Genomic DNA, 21,196 nt, shown 5'->3' with positions numbered 1-21,196 from the left:
AAGTGCCACTGTGAGTGCAAAGAAATAAGAAGCTGTCTGGTTTTTTTTACATGTCGAAAAAAGATAAATATATGTTTGCGAAATTGGTAGGTTTACTTAGTAGAAGGTCAGATCAACACTAGAAATAGGAAATTTCACTTGTGTGACAACAGTGAGTTCCAGCACTGTGAAGGCCCTTGAAGATTTGCTGTGTTTTTTTGACAGTTTGTAGACATTCACTGTTGCAGCAAATTTCTGAAGAAGTTGTCTTTCTTCAAATTGGAAATCTGAGCAGAAACTAGTTTGTTTAAAGCAATCTTTCCAGCTGGCTTTGTCAACAGATCCTCTCACTTATGGTCTTGAGGAGAAGACTGAGATCTACATCAACCATTGTGCTGTCACAATAGACCAGATCCATTCAGTCTACTGGCGTTTGATCTATTTGTTTAATGCTGCACGTGATGACTCAGGTAGAAACAAAGAGTTAACAAACTAAAAAAGAGATGCAAAATTTGAAGGATATAAATTGTTTGAAAAGATTGGTGCAAGCAATTAGGAGAGAAGGTGAATTATTTATGAAGGAAGACAAGGTTACAGGAAAGTAGTCCTCAGATAGTTGGGAATTAAATCATCTGAGCTCAGAAACCACTAATAGGGACTTGCTTTTGGTTGTAACAATAAACAAGTGAAGTCATCCAGTTATTTCACAGCAAGTTAAGGAAAATGATCATTTAAAAAAAGTCACAGAAATGGATGAGTTGATCAGCTCACATATAAATGAGGGTTTGCTGATGAGACAGTAAAGAGTTAATAATTTTTGAATTTGATAACGAAGGAATCAATTAATTCTAACACTGGGGCTATAATATTAGAAATAAGGAGAACAAACAACAAAAGAATAGAGAGCAAAGTCAGAAATCACAGGATCAAGGATTCTCAGATCACATTGATTGGTCAATGCAGAAAAAAAGCTTGAAAAATTGAAGGAGTCTTAAAAGGAGTTGCACATTTCCAGTTCAAAAATATGCTTGAACACAGCACTGAATCCCATCTCCATTTCTTTTTCTGTTGTCAATATCAGGTATTGCTCTCGTATTTCTTCCTCATCTTGTCACCCAGGTATATCACCTTCCACTTCAGCCCTCTCGTCTATTTGTTTCCCTAATCCTTTTTGCACCTGCCTATGCTCTCTGGCTTCCCGTTCAGATGTTGCCATCCTACTTTGAAATGTTTTTGACTTCCCATTGTTTCTCATAGATATAGACTATGTCCACACTAGACCGGATAAATCCGTAACGAAAGCTCTTTCTCTTCGTTTTGACCCTCCGTCCACACTGAAATGGCATTTTCCTCCCCTGAAAACAGAGCTTTTCTGTTTAAATCTGAAAATGCCGGTTGGGCGTTGTAGTGTGTACGGGGTAATTTTAAAAACGCTGTCATGATGTGCCAGAACAAATGGTGGCGGCAATGCAGCATTTCATTGTTTTCTTGAACGCAACCTCCAACACCACAACAACAATATCTGACAATAGATGTGTAACAACCTAATGTAACATTGTATGGAAATACAAGATAACACTGATGCAGACATGTTTTATATATTTAACAAGGCGCGTTATTTGTCATGGTCCTTTCTGGCAATCCCCCACCTTACTATTTACCACAGGAATGGAGCCTCAATCCCCTCATTTAATTTCCAATCATTCCCAGGTTCCACTAACTACACACACCTGCTTTCCATCAGAAAATGCAGGATAAAGACCCTGCGATCACAACAAGGAGCTACCAGTTCATTGGTCAACTCTGGTGTGACTAACCTCGTTTCATGGTTCTTATGGCTGTTAGTTCTCAGTCTGGCATCGCTCCTGGATTCTCTCCAAACCCAAGACTTTGGCTAAAGACTCTCCTGGAAACTGATTCCACGCCTGTGTTCTGCACTTGGGTTCGTCCATTGCCATGCTTGTGTAACATTATTAATGTATTGCTTGTGCAAACATTTTATAGATACAATTGTCACTTTTACCCAGTAACTTGTTTTATTGCACAAGTTAAATACAGCAAACTAATACACAAAGACATGGCAAAAGTAAAGGCAAGCAAATGAGGTAACAGCAAATTTCACTTTTGCCCAGTAACAAGCCTTATTGCATTTAGTTGTAGTTGTTGTCCCTTTCATCAGTGAAGAGACTATGGCTGTAGGAAATGTTTCTGGACAAACGCGCACTAAGTCTTTCATTTGGCAATTCCCTTTTTAAGTTTTTCAAGTCTGGAACTGGAGAAACGCACACCAAGTATACCGTTTCCTCTTCACTTGTTTTCTGTGTGTCCTGCGCATGCCCAGTAGGAGGAGATTCACCCTAGTATCCATTCTAATGTGGACGGAGGTATTTTGAAAAACACCTGGTCTGGACGCCTATCGTTTTTATGTGAAACTGGCGTTTTCAAAATTGTCCGGTCTAGTGTGGACATAGCCTTAGGTGAATTGCCAGCCAAAGCACAATGCAAGCAAGGAATTTGGTCTCTGGCTTTTCTAAGCAGAACGTTTGCTGCCTTACCCAGCTTCAGATTCCTCTGCACTGCTGCCTACACCCTGTCCCCATTAGTTTTGTCAATATTCTCTGCCTGATGACACTAAAACTTTGTAATAACTTCCAACTAATCAAAACTGCTATGGGTGCTGATGTTACCATGTCACACGTTGGCTTCAGCTCCCACTTTCTCAATATTTCTGTTACCACCTTCTAACATTTCTGCTGAATCTATGATTTTCCCTCTGATATACTTACCCTTTTCTTTGGTGATTTCAATTTCCAACTCAACATGCCATCCATCTATTGAATTCATCACACTTCTTTCCAAAGTAGATCTGTTGCTCATTGGCATAACCGAGGTCCTGTATACCTGTAGCCTTAATTCAAAGGTTTATTTTATTTTCTAAACTATACAACTTTGAAATTCTTCATTTCTCTGGGTGGCCATGAAAATAAAAAAAAGGACTGCACAATTATCAACACCCAAATCCCACCTCCCCACAAAAAAAACAAGCAAAATCGGAACAGGCATGTCAACCCCCAAATCCCTCCTGCACAAAAAATGAGCAAAACACATCAAGCACCTCGACCCCCTAATCCCTCCTCCCACATAGAAAAAGACTTGATCAATACAGGCCCACCTCTGACCATTTCCTTCTGTTCTCCATTAGCAACATCATTATTTTCCCTGCTAACTCTTATTCCTCTATCAATCCCAGATAAGTTTACTTCCCAAGCAGAATTTAATGTTGAGCCCCTAAGCTTCTGGTTGTCCTGATAATCTGTACTATCAATTTGTTCAGCAAATTTCCAAACAAAACCTTCCTGACCATTCCACCACCACAGCAACCAGGCTCATTTATGGCATGCAACTGGATTTGCTATTCATTACCAACATGATTTACTTCCTAATCCTTTTCACACCTGCCTCTGCCCTCTGGCTTTCTGATCAGATGCTGCCATCATATCTTGAAATGTATATGACCTCCCTTGCTGAACCAACCTAGGCTCAAACCAAATTTTCAGGGAGCTCTTTTCAGTTGTGAGCCATCTACTATTTGCGTTGGGCATCGAGGGAGAGAGGAAGAGGAGAGCCATCCGCAGTACCACCGATGCGGCAGAGAGTGCCTCAAGATGGCTGTGGGTCAAAAGAGGGGAGCCATGGAGTCATTAGTAGCTAGCCATCTGGACACAAGCTGGGGTCTGATCAGCCCTGGCTGGGTCACCTGGAGGAGGGTGTAGGATGTTGAAAGACCCGAAACACCCGATGATTCCAGGAACATCACTGAAGATATGTCCAGAAGCATCAGTAGATGTATGCACACAGTTGAGTATTACATATACCACTTAAGTAATGATGAATCTATACCCTAAAGCACCTCAAGCCATTACAAGTCGCAGGCATATTTTAAGTTTTTCCTGAATTGCTGGTCCTTTGACATGATCATTTTCTTTGAAATTGCGAGCCAACTGTGGCTGTTTTCCGAGCTTGATATATATTGAACTGGAAAGTTCAATCACATGTTCAAATGGCAGCCTTTCATTAGTTGTCAATGGTTTTAGTGTGTCTTTAAGCTTTGAAAAGAAGCATCATTTTAATGTTACAGTGAGTCCTCCCTTCTTCATCAAACATGACTAAATTACATGAAATACAAAAACAATCTGTTAATTTAAAAATGAAAAGTTCATCACATATATCTGAACATTTCTAATGAAATGTCAAATATGAGCTTTTCAAATTAGAGTCAGTCATTGGTGTGGAATTGGGGAAAGAAAATAATCAGGACACAAATTGATGAACGAGTGGATTAAATTGATGAACGAGTGGATTAGTAATTCTACATTTTAAATGACTACCTAAATGATGTGTTAATTACCTACTTAGCAGTCTTGTTTAACCTCGGGTAGAGGTGATTTATTAGGTAGGACAATGCAATGATATGCTGGGGTCTGTTATTTTTGTGTGTTTCTGCACGTGTACGTGACAATACTTCAAATGACATTTGATGAGAAGAGTGTAATCTCCACTAATGAGCATCTACTTTGATAACTGACAGTTATAATACGTTACAAATAACTGAAACTATTTTAACGATATTGAGGCAGGCAAAGATGCAACGTTTTCTGTAGGCTGTGTTTCCAGTCCTGATGAAGAGTCTCTCAACACAAAATGTCGACTGTCCATTTACCTCCATAGATACTGTCTGACACAAGGAGTTCATCTGGCATTATCTGTGGTGATATAGAACCTCTACCTTTTTCATCACCTGACCTTTTCAACACACTTTTTTTCTCTCTCTCAAAGTACAATCCTATACCTTAAGTAAATACTCTTTATTCATTTACTAACCTTGTTGGTAAATTGTTCAAACATTGGGAACATCACCATAAGGCTTGAGTTTGTCCTTATTCAATCTACACACATGATCTTCCAATAGGAATTACATCAACTACAATAGGCATTCATTTGAATGAAAGGTGTTTTCTTTCTTCTTGCAATCAGGCAATGAGGCACCCTGGTTAGGACTGGCTAACTCAAAACAAAATCGGGTTCACACCATGGATTGCATGGCTTAGTTGATCACAGATTGAATTTTGTTCAAGAAGGACTTCCTGAAAGTTTCTTAAAACGGATTAAATTTTCTATTCAATATAGAATAATAGAAATGTGATTTCACTTTCTCTGTGTGGATTTTCAAATACTTAGGCATGAATGTGGAATGTAATTTCCATCAAGTTTACTTCATTGATGTTTCTGTTTCCTGAAATGTCCTTGGCCCTTCTTGGAGAGAGACAGGAACTGGTGCATAGCAGAATTGTTAGTGTGAGATGAATTTTGCTTTGAAGTCTAAAAAAATTCTCTTGCTCTGGCATCTGCCTCTTCTCCCAGTTTGTCTCTTTGTATATGTCGCCATCTACTTATTTTTTCATGTATCCCTCCCTCTCAAATGTTCAAGATGCTAATATTATGTACAGATGGTGAATAGTTTATGAGCAGTAAATATGTCACCATTAATGACAGTGGATGGCTTTAAAATGCATCTGTTGATGGCTCAAGTCTGTGTAGCTTTTTTTTATAGCTGTACCTTTTAAATTATCCATAGACATCAGAATTACAAAATTTGATTACTTCACATGCCTTCTCTCACAATCCTACACTGAGTGGTTGCTGTGTGCAACTATCCTGTAAAATTATGTCTTAAAATTCTCAGTAATACTCTCCCTTTAATACTATAACTGGATCGATGGGGACACTCATGTTTTCATTCACAGTTATCTCCATGTAAATTTATGTTTTAAAGATTGTGAAAAACTGGACGGTGTTAAAGTCTTGGAAGTGACAATAAGAATGAACAAATATGAATTCATGGGAAGCAACTGACGTGTTATGATAAACTGAATTATTCAACAGTTGCAGTCGATTGTTGGAGAGATGCGTGCAACCATTGAGTAAAACTTAGCTTTGTTATCTTAGGGATGAATCTCTTTGTTCAAGTTAATCCACCGGAAACATCGTAAAAATACATTTTTGAAATGTTTAATGAGCACTTTCATCTGTCCTCCAGTAACTGAGTGAAATGAGAACTGTAATCTCTGAGATGTGGTGAGAGTCTGTTGCAGTTCTCCAGCATTTATGCTGGGAATCTACCTACAAACCCCATTCCAGGTTAGAGCTGATGTTGAGATAGTAGGCACCATCATTTCGTTGGAGAGAAATATCTGTGAAGAAAGATATACTCATCGAATCGTGCAGGCCCTTTGGTCCAACTTATCGATGCTTAGATATCTACCTGAGCTAGTCCCATTTGCCTGCATTTGGCCCATATCCCTTTTCTATCTATACGCCTATACCAATGAGTTCCAAATTTTGGAATTTTAGCTGCTTCTACCGCTTGCAGTGACTGGGCATTACACATGCACACTACCCACTCTGTAAAAAAGCTGTCCTTCAGGTCTCTTTTATATCTTTCTCCTCTTAAATCTATGGGCTCCTATTTTTGGACTCCCTTGCCCCGGGAAAAATCGTGTGCCTATTTGTCCCATCTCTGCCTCTCTACGTACCTTTATAAGGTCACCCTTCAGCCTCCCATGCTCCAAGGAAGAAAGTCCTCGGCTATCCAGCCCCTTCTTGTCACTCAAGCCCTCCAATCCTGACAGGATCCTTATAATTCTTTCCTGCACCCTCTCCAGCTTAATGACATCTATCCAAGAGGTGGATAGCCAAAACTGCACGCAATACTCCGTGTGGCCTCACCAATTTATGATATAAGAAATATATACATCAAGTATTTTTATTTAATTGAGTTTAGTTAACTCTTCCCTGGAGTTTTTAATATATTTTGCTCTTTTTAAATCTTTAATAATTTTAAAGTGCTTAAATTTAATCATTCTGTTGAATAGTCTTTGAAACTCTGGGACATTCAGAAATATTCAATAATCTTGATGGGTCTGACAGCCTGCAGATACTTTTTAGTTAGCTGCTGAAGTTTCTTTTCTGCTGTTTTTGCTGTCTGTGTAACGACAATATACTGCACACACTGATACTCACTAATTACGATTGGAACACCTTCAGTTTGTGAGTAGATGCTAATGCATTCAGAAAAAAAAAGCATTTGTGCTTTTCTCACAGATCAGTGGAATCATTGCTTATCTTGACAAAATCTACCCTATAAAGATCCAGTGACCTGTGAGGTGAAAGCCTGCTCACATAAATCACTTTTAAAGTATTTCAGGTTTTAAGCAGCTGGGACATCAACAAACTTGCTAATCAGATTAAAGAATCTTCATAGACAGCACACCCAGAGGCAATCATAATGAAGTTTTGTAAATATTATATGGTTCTAAGATTGGACTATCTTCATGATTGAAGTAAAACATCAAAGAAAAGTGATTTTAAAACCTCTTATTTTGAAATACTCATGCAAGGAAACTAGCTATAAAATTAGTTAGTGGGATCAGTTGGGATATATATAGCTCTGGATCTCTTGTAATGAGATTTCCAGGGAATTTTTTTGGAAGGACTGGTTGATAAACTCTCACTACTTCCAATGGCATCCCATGATTGTGGTAAAGCTCTTGTAAACAGCACAAAACCTATGGAGATGTATCGAGTTCATCTGGGATTCAGCATCAATAAGAGTTTACTCAGAAATCCTAAAGTTGCTGAAACTTCACGAAGAGTGACAGCCTTAAGACATTTCTATGAACCCTGGGTTACTGAACAAAAGCAGCATATTTCTTTCCAAGTTCCTGCTCAAATCAAAACTGAATTCTAGAAACATTTGTGTGTGATGTTTGCCACATGCTCACACCTCTGCATTCACATTTCTTTTTGCCTGTGATCTTGGGTTTGTGTGAGCATGGTATCACTGAATTCTTTTCAATTAGTTACCTCCTGATGTTCCACAAAGATAACTGTGGAGTACAGTTACAAAATCATCTGCTCCTCCATGTGTAACAGGCTCCATTTGAAACACCATGGTTGATTTTTCCATATGCTCCAAGTCCTGTGCCCCTATGATTTGGAAAACTGCCTGAATTGTCAATTGAGCGTTCACCAAGCCACCCTCCACTTGGCTGCAACCTGTTCAGAGCTAGTACACTGTCCACCAAACACCTCGTTGTACCATGTCCTTCTCACCTTGAACAAAAGCATTATTTATTTTGCTCACAACCAGTTTCACACTGGTGAACTGCAAATCTCATTAGCATTTTCCTACTAATGAAGATGAATGGAACACTTATTTGGGCATTTTATCTGTGTAGCATGACGTTATCAGCATTTCATTGATTTCTAATAATTCCAAAGGCAACTTAATTTTGATATCTTCTTTTATGTCCTTTCCTTTGCAAATCTTCACACTCCTGTGGATTAGCAAAACTCAGCTGCTCAATTGCTGGTAATCCTCTGCATGTTATGAATGCTAGCACTTGCCCTTATGAAAAAAATAATAATTATCGGCATACATTTAGATATCATTTGCTTGCTGGGTAAATTCAGTTCAGCCAAACTACTGCTTATATTCACTGATATGCTATAATACCGTGTGTATACAATGAACATGAGCATCATCTTTGTTTGCACCATGACTTATAATTTGGATTTGTATAAGTCCAACTGGCCACCCACGTGAGGGAGTTTTTTCTATAATTCAATGAGTACTTGAATTTAAATTTCAATATTGCTGACCTCTTGTTTTAATTTCCATATATACTTTTTATATATAACTCAGCCTATTCTAATATTCACAAATTCTGAAGAATTATATATTTTTTTGCATTGTTTTCCAGGGGCTTATTGCTGTTCTGTCTATTATCATTATCCAGTTGGTAGTGTGTCTTCCTCTTTTAACCCCTCACAGCTCGTAAATCTTCAGAATTTTGATTAGCTAAATGCATCTACTACATGTTTTGTTCAAGATTTCTCTTACTCACACCGGTATAACCCTTTTAAATGTTTCCACAACAACTTCAACTAGTTAAGCCGCTTGTTAGCTGAAATGGTGGAAGGATTTTTATCGCAGTTGCAGTCTAATTGGATGCTTAGAGTTGGATTTGCAACAGATTCAAAATGTTTGCATCCAACATCAGGCAGCTCAGACTGATAAAATGCACTCAGAATATCTGTAAATCTAATTAGTACATGATGAAAGAAAGTGTATGCTGGTATTAGCAAGGTTTGGCTCTGCCATTGCTGGAAATGGGATTCATAAAAAACATAATTATTTGCACATTGCAGGGAGATTCACCCCTGGCCCCATTTTTAGCATAATTAATTATTGTTGAAATTAGAAAGAACTCAATTTGTCAGATCTACTAAAACAACTAAAATAACACTAAAAGCTGTGGTTAACAAATTCTGAAGTGGCAGCTATTACAGATTATTTTATAGCAGCTCTATGAAAAGCTTTGTTTTCCACCTGCGCTCATTTATTATTTCTGGTGTGTTCAATTTCCCTTTATTTTTACCCTTTTCCATTTCATATTTTTCTTTTGCTTTTTGGGATATTTAATTCTAATATGCAGGTCTTATGGAGATTTTAATTTAAGCATGATTGGTGTCAGTTGCAAAGATGCAACAAAACATTCTCAAGGAAAACATAAATTGAACATAAATTATACAAAATTACACAAGTCTGCCCCACTATTCAATATGATCATGGCTGATCTACTCCAGGCCTCAGCCTTTCCTTTGTGCCAGAACTCCAGAGCCTTCAATTCCCCAATCATTTAGAAATTCATCTTATTCCACATTAAACATTTATGATGAGCTAGTTTTCACAATTATCTGAGGGGAAGATTTCCACAGATTCACAGTGCTTGCAGACATTTCTTCTTGCCTCAGATTTAAAAGACCAGCCCAAAATGATGTCCCACGAATTCCCTGAACACTTGATATTGCATTCCAACTCACTGTGGACAGGTTCCTGCAGCCTTGGTCCATTCGCTAGGGAAAGAAGGTGTGGTTCCCAACTTTCACACTCACTGCCCACCAGCCACGACCTGGTGTTCATGCTCCATTCAAGTGTTTTGGTCCAGTGGAAAATTTATTATAATACTTTTTAATCTTAAAATTAAATTACAGTCATGGCGGGTCAGAGTAATATTGTTCAGAGAAGGCTCTATGGCATAACTCGTTCATGCCAATTATGATGCCATCTAAGCTAAGCCCATCTAAACTATTCACCTTTGCCTGCATTTTGTCCATATCCCTCTAAACATTTCCTATCCATGTATTTGCATAAATGTCTTTTAAATGTTGTTATTGTACCTAACTCAACCACTTCCACCAAGTCCGTCCCATATGTGCACTACACTCTGAGTTTCAGTTCTTTTATTCTCTTGAGAAATGAATACCACTAGAAGATTATTAATGTCCCCTCTTCCCTTGAAAGGGTGTTGAGGGATGTTCAAGAGAATTAAATAGGTGTTGAAGTTTTAATAGAAATAAGATCCAATAGTCCAGCATATCAAATAGCCCAATACCACCAAAATTGCCAGATTATTAGCTTTACCCTACATAAAAATAAAATGAAATTAACTCATCATCACCATTAAAGAGCAATCAGATGATCAAATAATAATGTTTTGGTTAGGGTTACAGTAAGCAGGCCCAGCATACAACTATTACTACTTAGAAGGAAGCCATTTAACTCCTCAAGGCCATGAAGCTCATGATGAATCCCATCAGCCTCATTTCCCTGCAACCCTGAAATGATATTCCAGGAATATTAATTTCCTAAGTATCAAGAGAATAAAACAATTGCAACTTAAGAGGGAAAGAACTGGCGTTTGCATGATGCTTTTCACAACCTCAAGTTATCCGTAAGCAATTCATCATCTAATAAAGCACTTATGAACCACAGACACTGAAATATATGGAATAGAGCAACCAGTTTACACAGAGCAAGATCAAACAAACAGCAATGAAATTAAAGAAACTTGACTGTTTGTATTATGTCAGTGACAGATAAATGCTGGTAAGAATACTAAGCTAAAATAACATTTCAATACGTAGACCTTTGAATGTTAGCCATTCTTTTCTGAGCTCTCTATGATGCAAACAATTGCATTACCTTCACTTCATCTGCCTAGCTATATCCACACCCAATAGATTTACTGAACCAGAAACATCCACAGTAATAAATTCGTTTGATATTGCTGAAGAAGTACGGCTTTGTAATTGTGAATTATTGTGCAAATCAGCCTGCTGGTTCAGGAGAAAAGTGATATGTTGTAAGTTGCAAATATCTAAAGATTGCTCATCAGTTTATGTCTCTTCTCTGTTTATATCCCATGGACACGACTTCTCATTCCCTTCCCTTGTTCTTAATTCTAAGACATGCTTGGACTTTAAATTTGCCATTAAGAGCCAACACACTTTTCGTCCCTCTTCCCTCCGGGAGAAAGCTCAAGAGCTTGAAGACTCGTATGGCCAGATTTGGAAACAGCTTCTTTCCAACTGTGGTAAGACTGCTGAACAGATCCTGACCCGGATCTGGGCCGTACCCTCCAAATATCTGGACCTGCCTCTCGGCTTTTTTTGCACTACCTTATTTTCCATTTTCTATTTATGATTTATAATTTAAATTTTTAATATTTACTATCGATTTGTACTCTAGGGAGCAGGAAGCGCAGAATCAAATATCACTGTGATGATTGTACACTCTAGTATCAATTGTTTGGCGACAATAAAGTATAAGTTAAAGTTAACTTCCAGCAATAAAGTATTGAACTGAAGGGTGAATATGCAGGAGTAAAATAGATCAGCTAGATAATTGGTGTTGCAGCAGTAACCCCACACTTAATGTTTGCAAGAACAAGGAATTAATTGTGACTTCAGGAGGGGCAGGGGTCTGGAAAACACACACCAGCCCTCATTGAGGGGCCTTTGGTGAAAAGGGTGAGCAGCTTCAAGTACCTGGGCATCAATATCTCAGAGAATCCATCCTTGGCCAACGTATTGATGAGTCATGAAGAAGGCACGTCAGTGGCTCTATATTTGGAGTTTGTGGAGGTGTGGTATGTCACCAAAGACTCTTGTAAATTTCTATAAACGTACATTGGAGAGCATTCTGTCTGGTCACAACACTGCCTGGTATGGAGACTCTGATGCAGAGGTTCACAAGAGGCTGCAGAGAGTTGTAAACTCAACCATCTCCATGTGGCCACAACCCTGCCCACGATCAAGATACGGTGCCTTAAGAAGACAGCATCCATTATTAAGGACCTTCACCATCTGGGACATGCCCTCTTTTTGTTACTACCATCAGGGAGATGGTACAGGAGTCTCAAGACCCACACCTAATGATTGAGAAACAGCATTTTCCCCTCTGCCACAAATTTCTGAATGGTCTGTGAACCCATGATTATTCCTTTTCTTGCTCTATTTCTTTATAATGTAATTAATTAGCAGTTTTATGTCTTTGCTGCCTCAAAACAACAAATTTCACATCATGTAAGACAGTGATAATAAATCTGATCCTGAGAAAAAGAATCCAGCTAATTTTATTAGCTGGGCATGCCAAGCTTCACCAATGCATTTTTGGGATTCAAGGGTATTTTGAGAAAAATGGAGATGTCAGGTGAAAAATTCTGTGGATTTGACCACAGAAAACTAGGCATCACACGGTCCAGTACCCCTTTTCAAAAGTTGCGCAAAGAAGAGATTGAACATTGGAACCCAGCAGCGACGGGGTGGGGGGATGTCGGAAGGATTGTTGCTGAAATTTGAGGCAGCATTTATGTTGGTGGTTTGTTTGGAGGTTTAGAAAGTAAAAGTCAAGTCAAGGGTACTTTATTGTCATTTAACTTAATGTATATAGAAATGAGACAACGTTTCTTCAAACCAGGGTGTAAAGCACATAACACACAATAACTTAAAAGTGACAGGCAAAACCTTGGGAGTTCAGGGGATTAGGATACTGTTGGATAAATCTGGTTTTTAGGAGGACTCGGGGATACATTTGGAGAATCCAAAAATAAGGGATCTGGATATACAGGAAATCTGGGGAAGAGGAGGACAGGGAGATTGTTGAATTCAAGGATTAGGAGGAGTGGGAGTGCAGGTTCATGGGAGCTTTGTGGTGGTGGAGTGGGGGTTGTGGGGAGTAGATTGGGGAATGGTGTTGAGGAGAAGACTCAATGATATAGATCTCTCAGTTCAACACACCAGTGTGAACACCGTGTTCTGCTGACAGTGTCCAACAATGACCCTGTCCCTGCCCAGACCCAGCTAGTGGTCAGTGCTCCTAAAGGACTGCTGCACAGTAAATGATAATGTGTGTGTGTGTCCCTGACGTTGAAATCACATTGACACTGCCAGGGTGATTGAGATCCAGAAATGCCAGGTTGAATTTTCTGAGTGATGTAAAGTTGAACATTGTTGTTATCATTATCGTGCCTCACTTTGAAAGAAAATATTCAGTTGTTCAAAAGTATGTTGTGAATTGCATTTCATTACGGTGGGGGATTTAAACAAAATATTAAACACGCGCTCTCTTTAGCTTCATAGAAACAGAACATAGAGCAGTACAGCACCATACCAGCCCTCCAGTCCACAATGCTATGTATATACATATAAAAATAGCTACATTAAATAAATTGTGCAAAAAATAGAAATAAAAAAGTAGTGAGGAAGTGTTCGTGGGTTCAATGTCCATTCAGAAATCGGATGGCAAAGGGGAAGAAGCTGTTCCTGAATCATTAAATGTGTGCCTTCTGGCTTCTGTACCTCCTTCCTGATGGCAACAATGGGAAAAGGGCACGTCCTGGGTGATTGGGGTCCTTAATGATGTACTCCAGCTTCTTGAGGTACCCGCCTTGAATATGTAGTGGATACTATGGAAGCTGGTGCCCATGATGGAGCTGACTAATTTTACAACTTTCTGCAGCTTACTTCAATCCTGTGCAGTAGCCCCATTTCCCATACCAGATGGTGATGCAGCCAGTTAGAATGCTCTCCACGGTAGAAATTTGTGAGTGTTTTTGGTGATGAACCATTTCTCCTCAAACTCTTAATGAAATATAACCGCTGTCTTGCCTTTATGGATGCATTGATATGTTGGGCCCAGATTAGGTCCTCAGAGATATTGACACTCAGGAACTTGAAATTGCTCACTCTTTCCACTTCTGATCCCTCTGTGAGGATCGGTGTGTGTTCCTTCACCTTACCCTTCCAAAAGTCCATTATCAGTTCTTTAGTCTTACTGGCATTGAGTGCAGGGTTGTTACTGCAATGCCACTCAACTAGGTGGTGTACCTTGCTCCTGTATGCCCTCTCATTACCATCTGAGATTCTGTCAATGATGGTTGTATCGCCAGCAAATTTAGAGATGGCATAGCCATACAGTCATGGGTGTAGAGAGAGTATAGCAGTGGGCTAAGCACACGTCTGAGGTGTATCAATATTGATTGTCATCAAGGTGGGGATGTTACTTCCAATCCATACAGATTGTGATCTTTGGTTAGGAAGTTGAGGATCCAGTTGCACAGGAAGGTACAGAGGTCCAGATCTGGAGCTTTTCAATCAGAACTGTAGGAAAGATGGTGTTACACGCTGAGCTGTAGTCAATAACAGCATCCTGACATGGGTACTTGTATTGTCCAGGTGATCCAAGGCTGCATGGAAACCAATGAGATTGTGCCCACTATAGATCTATTGTAGTGACTGGCAAATTGACTGATGTTAGATTCTAGCAAATGTCCACCATTAACTTGCAAAATATTCTGGGTATGTGAATTCAGTGTGATTCAGTTATAAACAAAACAGTTGTTCAGCCCGCCATTTTGTGCACTATTTTTGGAAAAATAGTAATTTCTTGTAAATGTTTTTCTCTAAATACAGGTGTCCCCTGCTTTTCGAACGTTCGCTTTACGAAACCTCACTGCTACGAAAGACCTACGTTACTACCCTGTTTTCGCTTTCAGAAAGTGTTTTCACTGTTACGAAGAAAGGCAGCGCGCGATAAAAGGCAGCGCGCGCCCCGAGCAGCCGCTCTCCCCCGGATTCGGAACGGCATTGCTTAAACATGTTGCATTGAGCAGCCATTAGCAAGATGAGTTCTAAGGTGTCGGAAGAGCCTGAAAGAGCTTGTAAGGGTGTTACACTTAAGGTAAAACTAGACATAATTAAGCGTTACAATCGTGGTGAACGAAGCAAGGACAAAGTGAGTTTGGCTTGTGGAAGTTGACGAAGATGATGTTGAAGAGGTTTTGGCATCCCATGACCAAGAACTTATAGATGAAGAGCTTTTACAATTGGAAGAGGAAAGGATAACAATCGAAACCGAATGCAGTAGCGAAAGTGGAGCAACTGTGTGAGATTTTCGCTGCAATGATAAAGTACGACTTTCATTTTGAAAGGATACGTAGGTTTAGGGGATATTTGCAGGATGGTTTGATTGCTTACAAAGAACCGTATGATAGAAAAATGCGCAAGGCTCAGCAGTCAAGCAAACCTTCCACATCAGCCACAGCAGACGACGAACCTCGACTTTCGACATCGAGGCGGGCAGTCAAAGGAGAAGATAAGCTGCCTGCCCTGATCGACAATGAGATGACACCCCTGTGTCCCACCACCCCAAACCCCAGGCCCCGGACAGATACTGTACCGATTCGCGGAGAATGCAGCAGTAGCCGGGAGGCACACAGCACATCTTTAAGAAAAAAGCTGAAATAAACATGCTAATTAATTAGGTGCCGCCTAGCATGTAATTGTCGGCCCGGATCAGAGGTGATGCAATCTTGTGCTCCATAGCTTCCTTTCTTTCTAATGATGCTATAAAACTTGAGTTGACAACTCATTTTGTTGGCCCATTGTTACAGAGCTTTGGCCACTTTTTCATGTTATTTAGATAATCCAACTATTACCTTAATTTTAATTTTTGTTAGTTTTATTTACATTTCAGATATAGGTTTAACAAAAAGATGTTGAAAATGAATTCTAATTTTAAGTTTATATCCTTTGAAATTCTAATTGGTCTATCTTTGTTGAGTTCAACCCGTGTTCCCTGTTCGACTAATCACATGGTGGTGTGAGCCAAGGGCACATACTGCTTAGTGTGATTTTCTTGCCAAGGAAAGGACTTGCATTTTGACTTTTTAATGATTCCAAAGTAGAGAGCTAATCAAAGCCAAACAAACAAAACTGTGAAATTATAATAGGAAGGAATGGGTCCTTGGTCATTGGCACTTCAAGCATATGGTAGTATTGCTGCCTGTTGTAACTGCCTCCTTAGTTTTGATTTGATCAATGTCAGAGGAACCAAATGTGTAAAGGTGGCTTCAACCGGCAGTTGAGACTGTTTCCCTAGCATCCACAAAATATCTTCACTCGTTGTGATCTAAAAGATCAATTATAGAGCTAACATTCAAGCAGTAAAGGTCATTACCTCTGTGTTTTTGAACTGTATGTACGACCTGCCATTTTAGCAGTATCCTGAAGGATTCAGCAAACTACTCTCAACAATGCAGGTATGGCCACGGTGGCTGTTGATGGAGCAGATCTGCGTCTGGATCAAAGTGGTGGGGCCCAGGCTCCGAGAGTAAAAAATGAACCACTGCTTGGCCAACTTAAGTTCTGAGCCAGATTTAAATATTCAAGGCATCGAGGCTGAGGGTGAAGGACGAACCAGAGTTCAGTTCACTATTTCACAAGGCTTACTCATCTTAGCACTGAACTGACTCTGCAGTGGTGGCCTGCAACCATCAGCACTTGCCTCAGCACTAACAGACATCCCACCTCTCCTAGAAGTTCCGGGAGTCTCCTGCATATTGATAGTGGCTCCCTGATGCCTGCAAATTATGTACAATATCCCAGAAATCAATTTTTTTTTGAGAGAGAGAGAGTGCGGAAGAGAGAGAGAGAGCACAATCGCAGTGTGTTCCAAAAGAAGAAAATATAAAACATACGTCACCCCAGACTACACTAAAGTGTACCCCTGCCTAATAGGGGTCAAAAATAATTTCAGTGTTCCTCGCTGCACTGTTTGCAACAGTGACTTTTCTATTGCCCATGGTGGGTTAAGACTGTAAAAGACATGTTGAGGTGAGTTTAACAGCTGTCATTCATTCATTAGCATAGCTAACATTATTTAAACTAGCTGGCTAGCTGCTAAGGAGCTACTCTATTGCAGATATCCCACCCCTCCTGGAAGTTCCGGGAGTCTCCCGCAAATTGATGGTGCTACCTCCCTGAAATGAGTTTTTGCAGGGTGGGATGTCTGCACTAAACTTTCTCCATGGCTGCGGCCTGCATCCATCGGGCTCCCGGATTGGCTGCAATGCTGAACTGGCTCTGTGACTGTAGCCTGTATCCATCGGGTTCCTGGATTGGCTGCAATGCTGAACTGGCTCTGTGACTGTAGCCTGTATCCATCGGGCTCCCGGATTGGCTGCAATGCTGAACTGGCTCTGTGACTGTAGCCTGCATCCATCGGGCTCCCGGATTGGCTGCAATGCTGAACTGGCTCTGTGACTGTAGCCTGCAGCCATTGGGCTCCTGAACTGCCTGCAACACTGAACTGGCTCCATGGCTGTGGACGCACTTTTGTAGACTTTGCAGATCATGTTTTGTGTGTTATTTGTTTACTTTTTTATTGTTTGCGTGATTTGATCTTTTCTTACCTTGGGTGTTTGATGGTCTTTGTTGTGTGGGTTTTTTAACGGGTTCCTTTGTTTTGTGGCTGCCTGCAAGAAGACAAATCTCAAGGTTGTATATAGTATACATACTTTGATAATAAATGTACTTTGAACTTTGAACTTCACTCTTAACTGCAGTCTCCCAGCCACGTGCACTGACTTGGTGTTTTAGCACCATCCTGTGTCTAGTTGTGGATCTGCATCGCAGGGGGACATCAATCTGAAATTTGGCATCAGAACTGCACAACATACCTCAAGGAGCAATCATTGCTGTAGCTTGCTCCGAACAACTGTCTAACAGAACAATATGCTTCATTCTGTCGACTGTATCATGGTGACAAGTTGTAAGTTGCTCCCTACAGATCCAGTCATTACTTCTGTCCTAATCTTTCTACTCCTGATGTGAATTCTCTGTCTCTAAGAATTACTTTATTCGCCATTGCTGTTGTTTTATCTTTTTTTTTTGGCTCAATTCATTGTGTAATGATTTGTTCTGTAGGAACAGTATGCAAGACAAGATTTTCACTTGGTACATGTGACATTTATCAGAATAGGGTGGCAGATTAGCGCCAGTTGTAAGATCAGGGTTCAATTCCTGCTGCTGTCTCTAAGGAATTTGGAAGTTCTCCCCATGTTTGCTCTCAGAGTTCCAATTCCTCCCATATTCCAAAAAACATACACCTTAGGGTTAGAAAGTTATGGACATGCTATGGTGCTGCTAGAAGCATGGAAACACTTGTGGGCTACCCCAGCACATCTTAGACTGTGAATATTTATGCAAAAAAATGCACTTCACTGCATGTTTTGAAGTACGTAACAAATAAAGCTAATCTAATCTAATAAACCAATACCAATATAAATTCCATGTCAACAGTGGATGTATTAAATAAAAACCTTGAAGTGCATAATTTCAGTTCATCCCAGTCAGTTCAGCCATCAGGAAAGAGAGGGTAAAATTTCATTAGCATTATATTTTGACCTCCTGACTTACATCACACAACTGGTGTTCCACCGGCTGCAAGTTTCTGTTCCATGGCCGTGCATGGAATAATTTTCTTTGGAGCTACAATGTAATAGTGTTAGGCAGAGGAGGTACCTGGGGAACAAGATCAGCAATTCTGTACCATTTGCATTCCTGCAACTTTTTTATACAAGAGTTGGCCGGCACAGCAGAGGAAGTAGATCCACCATTATTGGGAGCTGACGCAGAAATTCAGGAGAATATTGATTTCTCCTAAATGTGTATTGGCAGCAGAAATGCTCCACTCCTGGTGAAGTACTTAACTAGGTTCCACCATGTTAAGCAGATCCTTCTACAAAGAGTTTTGATCTTTACATATGCACAATTTCTTTCAGCTTCATTGACCTTTACAATTTATCCATGTTGCTGTTGGACAAATATACCAAGATTCAAGTGCACCAACAAACAGGACACTTCATTCCAGTGCCTCCTCCAGACTGACTCTTGAAACTTCATGAAACATTATTGCAATCCAGTTCAGTCAACTACCTGACCTTCTATTTAAAGAGTTGGCAGCATGTAACATGAAGAACATTAGGAATAGAAGCCAAGAAATGCCATCACCTCTTTGTACCTGGGCCATATTCAATAAACTGTGGCTGATGTTCTACCCTGGCCATATTTGCCTGTACTAATCCCATCTCCCTTGAGTCCCTCAATAAAAAAAAATCTCAACACTCATATTGACTGCTTCCCTTCAATATTAAAGGAAAGATTGGCCACACATGGTTCTATTTGAACATTTAAAAATTTGCAGGTCTGTTGTACAGCTTTCTGGGATTCTCTCAGCAGTGCTGGTGTGATTGATTTCTTTCTGGTGTCCTCTAAGGAAATGGATTGACCATCAGCTTCATATGGTCCGTCTGTTATCAATCTGACTGCAGCATTCCATTCCACAATGGAATATTCCATTGTGATTTTCTCTTGTGAGATATTTGAAACTTTCTGTTGACATCCATATTAGCCTTTATACACCTCATTCACCCTCCTGGATCCTGTCTGGGTGTATATGGCTAGCCAATAGTAAGTACTTGCACCTTGGCATCCACTCAAACTGTCTCGTGTTTTCCTTGCAACAACAACCTTGTACTTAGACATCAGCAAGACCAAAGAAGGGGAAGTTGTGAGAACACACGCCAGTCCTCATTGGAAAGGGTGAGAAACTTCAAGTTCCTGAGTGTTAACATCTCAGAGAATTTATCCTGGACCCAATTTATTGATGCAATCATGAAGAAGGCACACCAGCGGCTCAACCTCATTAGGAGTTTGAGGAGATTTAGTACGGCACCAATCACTCTAGCAAATCCGTAGAGATGCATGTCAGTGATAATAAACCTGATTCCAATATCTTGTCTGAAACTGTCTTCTTTGGCTCTACTTTCACTCCTCTTCTTGCCTCTGCATTTGGCTCATCACACTTTCTCTCATGTTAATAGGCATCTTGGGCAGGAAGTAGACGAATGGGGATGAAGCTCTGCTTGTCAAAAGAGTTTGCAATTCTGTTGTAAATGAATGGAAATTCATTCATTCACGCAATCACTCATTCATTCATCCTTTGTATCAGGCAGACAGCCTTTAAATCCATTGTCATAGCAGAGGCAGATTAATACAGAGAATCAATTTTAAAATTTTAAAGAAATGTGTTTGTTTATAATGATAAATGATTATTTATTTTGCTAGTGACTTATTTTCAGGCAATTAATATTCTATATTATGGAGCCAATGAGATTCTTGGAAGAGAAATAATTAATAATTTAATGGTTATAAATTCATAGCAATGGAACTAATGCCTACTGCTTGTACATAATTGAATCATCTTGATATAATCAAGACATTAAAATAATTAAAGAAGTTGTGCATTTAAGAGTTATAATGCAGATACTGTACTGATTGTTGTCACAGACCTCTCCGAGAATCTTGCAATTCTTTCTCACCTGTTTCTAATACAAGAATCACCAACATTCAGAGTAAGCTCTGGCTCCACTCCACTTAATGCAGAAAGGAATTTGGGATCCTGAGTTTAAAAGAATGTGCTATTGTTGAAGAAACATAAATACACCTCAGTGCTCTAGAACCATAGAACCATAGAAACCACAGCACAGAAACAGGCCTTCTGGCCCTTCTTGTCTGTGCCAAACCATTTTCTGCCTAGTCCCACTGACCTGCACACGGACCATATCCCTCCATACACCTCCCATCCATGTATCTGTCCAATTTATTCTTCAATGTTAAAAAAGAACCTGCATTTACCACCTCGTCTGGCAGCTCATTCCATACTCCCACCACGCTTTATGTGAAGAAGCCCCCCCTAATGTTCCCTTTAAACTTTTCCCCCCTCACCCTTAACCCATGTCCTCTGGTTTTTTTCTCATTAATACCATCAATACTATATTCTCCCATCCTATTTGACCTACCAAAATGAACCACCTCACACTTATCTGGGTTGAACTCCATCTGCCTCTTCTCAGCCCAGTTTTGCATATCAATGTCCCGCTATAACCTCTGACAGTCCTCCACACTATCC

At 39.8% G+C, this 21,196-nt stretch overlaps 1 protein-coding gene across 1 annotated transcript in view; it reads left to right on the top strand.

Annotated features, from left to right (window-relative positions):
* LOC134360278 (protein sidekick-2-like) overlaps positions 1 to 21,196 on the top strand; it is a 983,228-nt gene that overhangs the window by 529,892 nt on the left and 432,140 nt on the right. The gene's annotated exons all lie outside the window — the stretch shown is intronic.

The sequence above is a fragment of the Mobula hypostoma genome, chromosome 22, assembly GCF_963921235.1.
Source record: "Mobula hypostoma chromosome 22, sMobHyp1.1, whole genome shotgun sequence".
NCBI classification, from domain to species: domain Eukaryota; kingdom Metazoa; phylum Chordata; class Chondrichthyes; order Myliobatiformes; family Myliobatidae; genus Mobula; species Mobula hypostoma.
Note: the sequence above shows the minus strand (reverse complement) of the source record. Positions and strands in the feature narration are given on the sequence as shown.